The 7,130-nt window shown below is 40.8% G+C and overlaps 1 long non-coding RNA gene across 1 annotated transcript; it reads left to right on the forward strand.

Moving 5' to 3' along the window:
• Window positions 1-2,834: 2,834 nt before the first annotated feature.
• On the forward strand, window positions 2,835-6,803 carry LOC148128124 (uncharacterized). The gene is made up of 4 exons (XR_015740900.1): window positions 2,835-3,290; window positions 4,556-4,671; window positions 5,912-5,973; window positions 6,630-6,803. It is a non-coding gene; the product is annotated as an uncharacterized LOC148128124 (long non-coding RNA).
• The last annotated feature ends 327 nt before the right edge of the window (window positions 6,804-7,130 follow it).

Here is a 7,130-nt window from a genome sequence, read left to right on the forward strand (position 1 = left end):
CCAAGGACATAACAGGTATCTTTGTAGCCCTGCTTGCTTCACACCTGCCAGAGGTGGTATTCAGCAGGTTCTGACCAGTTCTGGAGAACCAGTAACGGAAATTTTGAGTAGTTTAGAGAACCAGCAAATACTACCTCTGACTGGAGATTTTACAGTATTCTTCCCTTGCCACGCCCACCAAGCCACACCCACAGAACTGGTAGTAAAAAAAATTGAATCCCACTACTGACACCTGCTCTTTGCTTTCCAATCTGAACCACCACACCCCTGATTCATCACTTCTTCTAATACAGAACTTGGCGGTTCTGTGCTCATTATTCTGGAAGTGAAACCTTTCTAACATAAGTACTTTCTGTGCAGTCAGGGGATTTCCTCGAAATGCAGGCATGTAGTTGTTTAACTTACCAATTAACAACTAGCAGGGGAACTCCTGATTCACAATAAAACAATTTAACACCATGTAAATCAACAATTAAGAATTTGCGTCATTGAGCTTTCTTTAAAACCTAGAAAGAAGTGAGGCCTTTCATTAGAGCCTTCCTGAGAATTAGTGTTATGACAGAGAAGGCTTGACTCCACATTGTTCTAGGTCTAGGAGAAGCAGGCAGCAACTATAAGGAAACATCTTCAGATGATCTCATCAAATAAGAGGTTCATATAGGAAGAAGTAATTTCTTCAAGTCACCTACACTTCATTTATATAGGTATTTAACAGTAATTACCTATATTTAGCCAGAAACAATATGCACCCAGGGCAATTTTTTCAGCACAGGCATAGTGTAGCATTGAGTTCTTCCAGAATTCTGATTGTACTGGTTCTGACAGTAGCATAACTGTTGTCAATACCTATTATTTCTGTTTTATCTAGCTTCCATCCCAGTGGAGCCTAAGCATTCTCAAATTCCATCAGCATTTGATTTTGATATTCCACATTTTTTTTCTTTTTACAAGCTTGTGGTCCCTTGTTTCAAGCTAGAGTCAGGGCAACTGAGTGGAACTACGTGTTTACTGGCCAGATGCCTTTCCTGTTGCCTATGTGGAGTTTGCAGCAGATATTTTCTCTTTGTGACCTGATATAGAAACGCCTGCCACTCCCTGGAATTGAACTCTCAACCTTCCAAGTAGGAGGTGAGCATCTTTACCTCTAGGGCATCATGCCGCTTGGGATATTCCACAAATACAGGTGGGGAAATACCTGAGGAAGCAATAGCCAGTCATGGCTAGCTGGAGCAATGTCAGCAATATTCAGCTCCTGGATATCAACCAATTGCGTTGTTACATTTTCCCATTTGATCCACACTTCTTATTTGTTGGTGACAACAAGTGAGTTGATTTTACATGATCCATTTCCCCAAAGAGCCAAAGGTGTCTTGTCACTTGATGGTGTCAAACATGGCATTGGACTTGGAAGTGATTTAACAAACCATATTTTTACAGAAGTAAGATGAACATCGAGAAACAAGGATCACCAGTGCCCCTGTCTTTGATGCTGGCATAGAAATAGCCAAGGAAAGAATATTTTGGTATTCGCAGCTAGCCTCTTATTTCAGAACAAATCAGGCAGTCTAGTTTTTTCAAGGTGCTCATGTATAAATTTGGGCACTAAATAGGTATTTAATAATGTCAATTGTTGGTGGGGTTTAAGAGTTGTATTGGAAATCCCTTGGAGCATGTTATCTAGCATGTAGGTTTCAGGTTAAGATGGCTTTTCCAAGTGAATTGGTGACTGAGATACTGAACAGATTCCTTGGGCTCTAAAGATCACATGGAACTGTCTGTAGACTAAGAAATTAGGAAAAGGGATGTGCATTTCTTCTTTCCATCTTTGGTTGTGGTAAGGCCAGAAATGGTGTAGCTTGGGCAGGAGAGATTGCACTAGATGACCACAAGGTCCCTTCCAACTGGGGATGGGATTCAAAAATCCCAGCAACCGGTTCACTGCCCAAATGCTGGGTGGGCGTGGCCATGGTGGGCATGGCCTACCAGAACTTCCAGTAGGACCATTTTTCACCTTCCCAAGGGTCCGTAAGCTTCCCTCGGGCCTCTGGGAGGATGAAAATGGCCTCCGCCAGGCTGTGGAGGCTCCAGAATCCGGAAACAGGTCCATTTTGTGATTTCCAGTACTTCCAGTACGGCTGTTTTTTGCCTTTCCAAGGGTCCAGAGGCTTCCCTCAGGCCTCTGGGAGGGCAAAATTGGGCTCCCCTGGGCTCTGGAGACCTTCCGGAAGCTGGAAACAGGCCTGTTTTTGGACTTCTAGAAGGGCCATTTTTTCCTTTCTTGGAGCCTCCGCACAGACCCTGCACTTACCTACATCAAAAATGGACCATGTGGAGACTCCTGAGAGGGGTGGGGCAGGGTGGGTGGAGCCAGCCGAACAGTTCAAATACCGGTTCACTGAACCAGATGCAAATTTAACATCCGGTTCATCCGAACTGGTCTGAACCAGTAGAATCCCACCCCTGCTTCCAACTCTGTTATGCTGTTTTGTTTTCCAGCAGCTTGGTATAAATATCTGCCCATCATCATTTCCAGTTGGGACCATTTCTATAAACCATGTGGCTGCAGAGACCATGTATTGGGTTTGAGTCATTGGGACACTATGGTTCTTTGTTTACTCACCTTAACAATACTCAAATGATATGAACTGAATACCCAAAGCACAAAGACTGGCCATTAGTGGATTGCACAGGGTCAGCTAAAAGTTATGACTTGCCTTCAGCAGTGACTTCTTCTGCATGACCTTTCAATAGCAATTGTAGAATTGACTGGTGAGAAAAGGATTGCTTTCTTGTTTTTTATTTATATTGTTAAACTCCCCTTGAAATCCCTTAAATTAAAGATGACCCTGAAATCCCTTAATCCAGGATAGAATTTGGGGGAGGGGGTGACTGGATTGAGCTGAGCATTTACTGGCCTGATGTCCTTCCTGACACCACCTAGACTCACAGCTTTGCTTTGCACCCTAGGAGAGAAACATCTGCCACTACCTAGGACTGAACTCTCAACCTTCCAAATGGGAGGCAAACCTGTTCACCACTAGGCCATGTTAACTTGCCTTTGAGTTCTTGTTCAGACAGCCTGCCTGATGTCCTTTTGTACTTACTGTCTACCCAGGGAACTCTTATTATACTGTGAAATCGAATTTGGGACCAGAGGTTTACTCTTATTATACTAACCAAAGCTGATCAAAGAGGTTTCTAGCTGTTGCCTCAGTCTGGAAAACTAGAGATCTGGATTTAAAAGCGCCCACAAGCTGCATTCCTACACCCAGGAGAGTTTAAAGAGAAAAGTAAGCACTAATAATCACCTCGAATTCTGGCCTTTCGCAATGTAGCACGAAACATTTAATATTCTTTAAAACTATATGTAGTGTGTACATTATTCACGGATGTTTCAGGGGAAAATAACAACAACACTGCAATATACTCACTCCACCCACATCCAAGGTCCCAAATAGCTTTTATTCTTCCCAGTCATTTGTTTGAATCTTCCCCGTCCTGGAATATCTACACTCACTTGCCCTTCCACAATTTGTAAAACTATTGAGAAAGTTATGCATTAGATGCATATTGAATTTTTCTGTTCAAAACTCTGTGCTAGAGATTGGATTAAGAAACAGTTCACTGAAATGTTGCCCGACTCATTTGTTTTTACTTGAAATGTTTTACTGTATACTTTATACCTGACATTAAGCAAGTGTCTCAGCCAAAGAAAAATAAATCATAAAAGGAATAAATAAAATAGGCAGAAATCACTGCATAATCCAGAGTTCTCCATGTTCTATTTCCTTTGTCCTATGATCAGGTTGGAAAAAAATATTGGAAGAAAAAGAGAGAGAGGCATTTAGAATTGGTTAACACCCAGGAAATAAATTTCAGCTGTGATACCAAAAGGGAGGGTTTTAAAAAATGGAACAGCTGCTACATCTACCAAAAGAATGAACCATTTATAGGAGCAATTGAGCAGAAGGAAAGAATGAAGCTTTTGTCTAAAGCCAAGAGGGGGCAAACTATTAAGATGAATTCAATCTGTTCAATTAATAATGGCACAATGTCCGTGATCACACAATGACAAGCCCGTGTCATTGGATGTAGCAGGATTTGTGTCTGCTGGGAGGAGGGGATTTAATTTTTGTGGAAAAGCAACACTGAAAGAGCTTATTCCATTAAAAACAGGAACTATAGAAAGTAAAAAAAAAATGTACCATGGACTTGGTAAAATAGACAACATCTGCTTATAACTAGTTCTACATTCTACATTATTAAACACAGAGAGAGATTTCCTCACAATTATGTCTGATTGTGAAAAGACCTAGAATATATTAAAACTTATTCCCATGCTTGTTTAGTATGCCCTGTAGGTTGGAAGAGGGCCCTAACTCTTAGCTCTCTTGCGGCTGAATAGGAAAGGAGAAGCAAGAGAAACAGTGTTCCTATTGAAAACAATTGGTGGGGGGGGGGAGGATCATCTTCATCTAAACAAAACAACCACTTTATTATTACACTGACTTTTCTTTCTTTCTTTTTTCTTTCTTTCTTTCTTTCTTGTATTAAGGAGAACTTGCCTCATGAGGCAAAAGAACACAACTTAAAATTTCAACCTTTTCCCAGACACATGATTTCAGCTGCTTCTGGATCTCAAGTTATAAGGCAACAGATGGGAAGCAGCTAGTATGTATTTAAAAGGTCTCGGGTATTATATTAATAGATTAAGACAGCCACACTCTAGGGGAGGAAATCCAAGACACCCCATTTCAAGGAAAATTGGAGCACTGTACAATTAGACCAACATTGTACAATTTGGAACCGATTTTTTTCCCTTTTTGTTTTAGATTTTGTGTTTGCCCCACACTCCCATCAATAGATCACTTTCTAAAATGCTTTCTACTGAATGCTATGCTGCTTCATTTGAATAAAGCAAGTAATCCTGAGAAAATGTCATCATTAGTGAATTAATCATATTTTTGTTGGTAAAATGCATCTGTCTTGACATCTAGGATAGCATTTTCCAATTTCAGCAACAGCCTTGCAAATGGTATTCAAGTTCCCAAATTCTTCAGCCACCCTGGTTATTGCTGGGAGTTGGAGTCCATATTTGTGGATGTTGCCCAGTTTGGGAAACATTGATTTGGGCAACATGAGAATGAGGTAAATGGGAGCAACTAATGAAACCAAGGTACCCTTTTTGTATATGACATGATATTGCATTCATGTATGAAAAGGGTAGAACACAAAAAAGGTACAAAATCCTCCACAAAATTCTCATTACCGTTGAGAAGGGGAGAATTTGTCCTCTGTTCTATATTTTTTTATGTACTATGAGCAATCCCTCATTTTGGAGGTTGATTGTAGTGACTCCTGCCTTAATTATCCCTGTCTTAAATATATCCCAACATGGATGTTTAACATATAAACTTATACTTTTAACAAAAAACTGCGGGATATTTTTCTTACAATTTTCCCTGTATATATCTTTCCTTAGGGAAAAGGCCTCAGGAAAACCAGGTTGCTTTTGGCACCATGAGGCCCCCAAATTTATAATGTACTTTTGGAGTGCTGCAAAATGTGCTGTTTTTCTTAATTGGGTAGCTGAACCATTTGGCACTGGAAACCATTCGTGAGGTCACCAGTTTCATGTACCGAATTTTAATCTTGTTTAGTTTCATTTCATCTCTTTTATTGTCCTCTTTCCACTAGCTATTAAAATCCAAAGCTAAAATCATCTTCATTGCAGCCACTATGGAATCTCTCTCTCTCTGTGTGTGTGTGTGTGTGTGTGTGTGTGCATGTTAGTCCACCCAATATAAAAGATGACAGGTAATAATATAATATATGGTAGTAGGAGAAATGCTGACAGACATTGTGTTACTTTGCTTCAATTAGGCTCTAATTACTTCTTCTCTTCAATTAGAAAATCACATGAACCAATTATGCCAGATAATGTGTGCTTATCCTATTCAAGCTGCACAATGGGTAAGGTCTATTCACATTGATTATCTTCAATTTATGCTTTTAGCTCCCACCCCCACCCTTTCTGTCTGCATGGCCCATTACAATTTTAAAGTGGAAGCTCTTAAGCAGTTCACAGTATTATGATACAATTCATAACAGTTGTTGTGTTTTGATGGAATAATAATGTTGGATGCCTGGGATAAGAAGGGGACATTTGAGGAAATGGGGGAGAAACCCACTTTTCAGATACAAGCATCTTTGAGATTTATTGAGCAAATGATGCCATTTGGAGTCCAAGCAGCTCGTTCAGGGGATCCGTTGCCCAGGGCAAAGGACAAGATCAGCCAGACTGAAGAATCGGTCTTCCTCAGGGGAATCACCCAAGATGCAACTGGGCCATCTTACTGGAAATGTTGACCTTTCTCTCACCATTAGAGTGAAGGGGATCTTAAAAGGGGAGGGAAGGCTAGCAGTTAAGCCAAAATCTTGAAAGCTAAAGCCATCTGGAGAAAGGTTTCTGCAAAGCAGAGGTTCTTCCGTCACTCTGAACAAATCTTGAGAGCTCTGTGTTCTGGTGATGTGCGGAAGAATTGATTTATTCCTGGCTCAGCTACCATGCAGTTGAAACCACAGTGACACTTGTTGATTTAAGATTCTGTCAATTTATTTCTCATTAGGAAAAAAGGAACTTTGCCTCAATCTGGAATGTCCAACTTTTCCTTAACCTAAGGGTCTCCAACCTTGGCAACTTTAAGTCTTGTGGACCTCAACTTCCAAACTTCCCCCGACAGCATGTCACAAGATTGGGAGCTGGGGGGGATTGCAATATCTGAGGTGTTGCCATAAAGAAGAAGGGGGTCCATCTATTCTCCAAAGCACCTGAAGGCAGGACAAGAAGCAATGGATGGAAACTAATCAAGGAGACAACCAACCTAGAACTAAAGATGACTTTCCTGACAGAAAAATTAATCAGTGGAATGACTTGCCTCCAGAAATTGTAGGTGCTTCAACATTGTAGACTTTTAAGAAGAGCTTGGGCAACCATTGGTCTGATATGTTATAAGCTTTCCTGCCCAAGCAGGGAATTGGATTAGAAGACCTCCAAAGTCCCTTTCAATTCTGTTACTCTTGTCATTCTGTTAAGCCTGAGGTTGGCAAAGTTGGACACCCCTGTGTTT

The sequence above is a fragment of the Pseudonaja textilis genome, chromosome 1 (genome assembly GCF_049901715.1).
Source record: "Pseudonaja textilis isolate UNSWEBS1 chromosome 1, rPseTex1.2, whole genome shotgun sequence".
Lineage (NCBI taxonomy): Eukaryota > Metazoa > Chordata > Lepidosauria > Squamata > Elapidae > Pseudonaja > Pseudonaja textilis.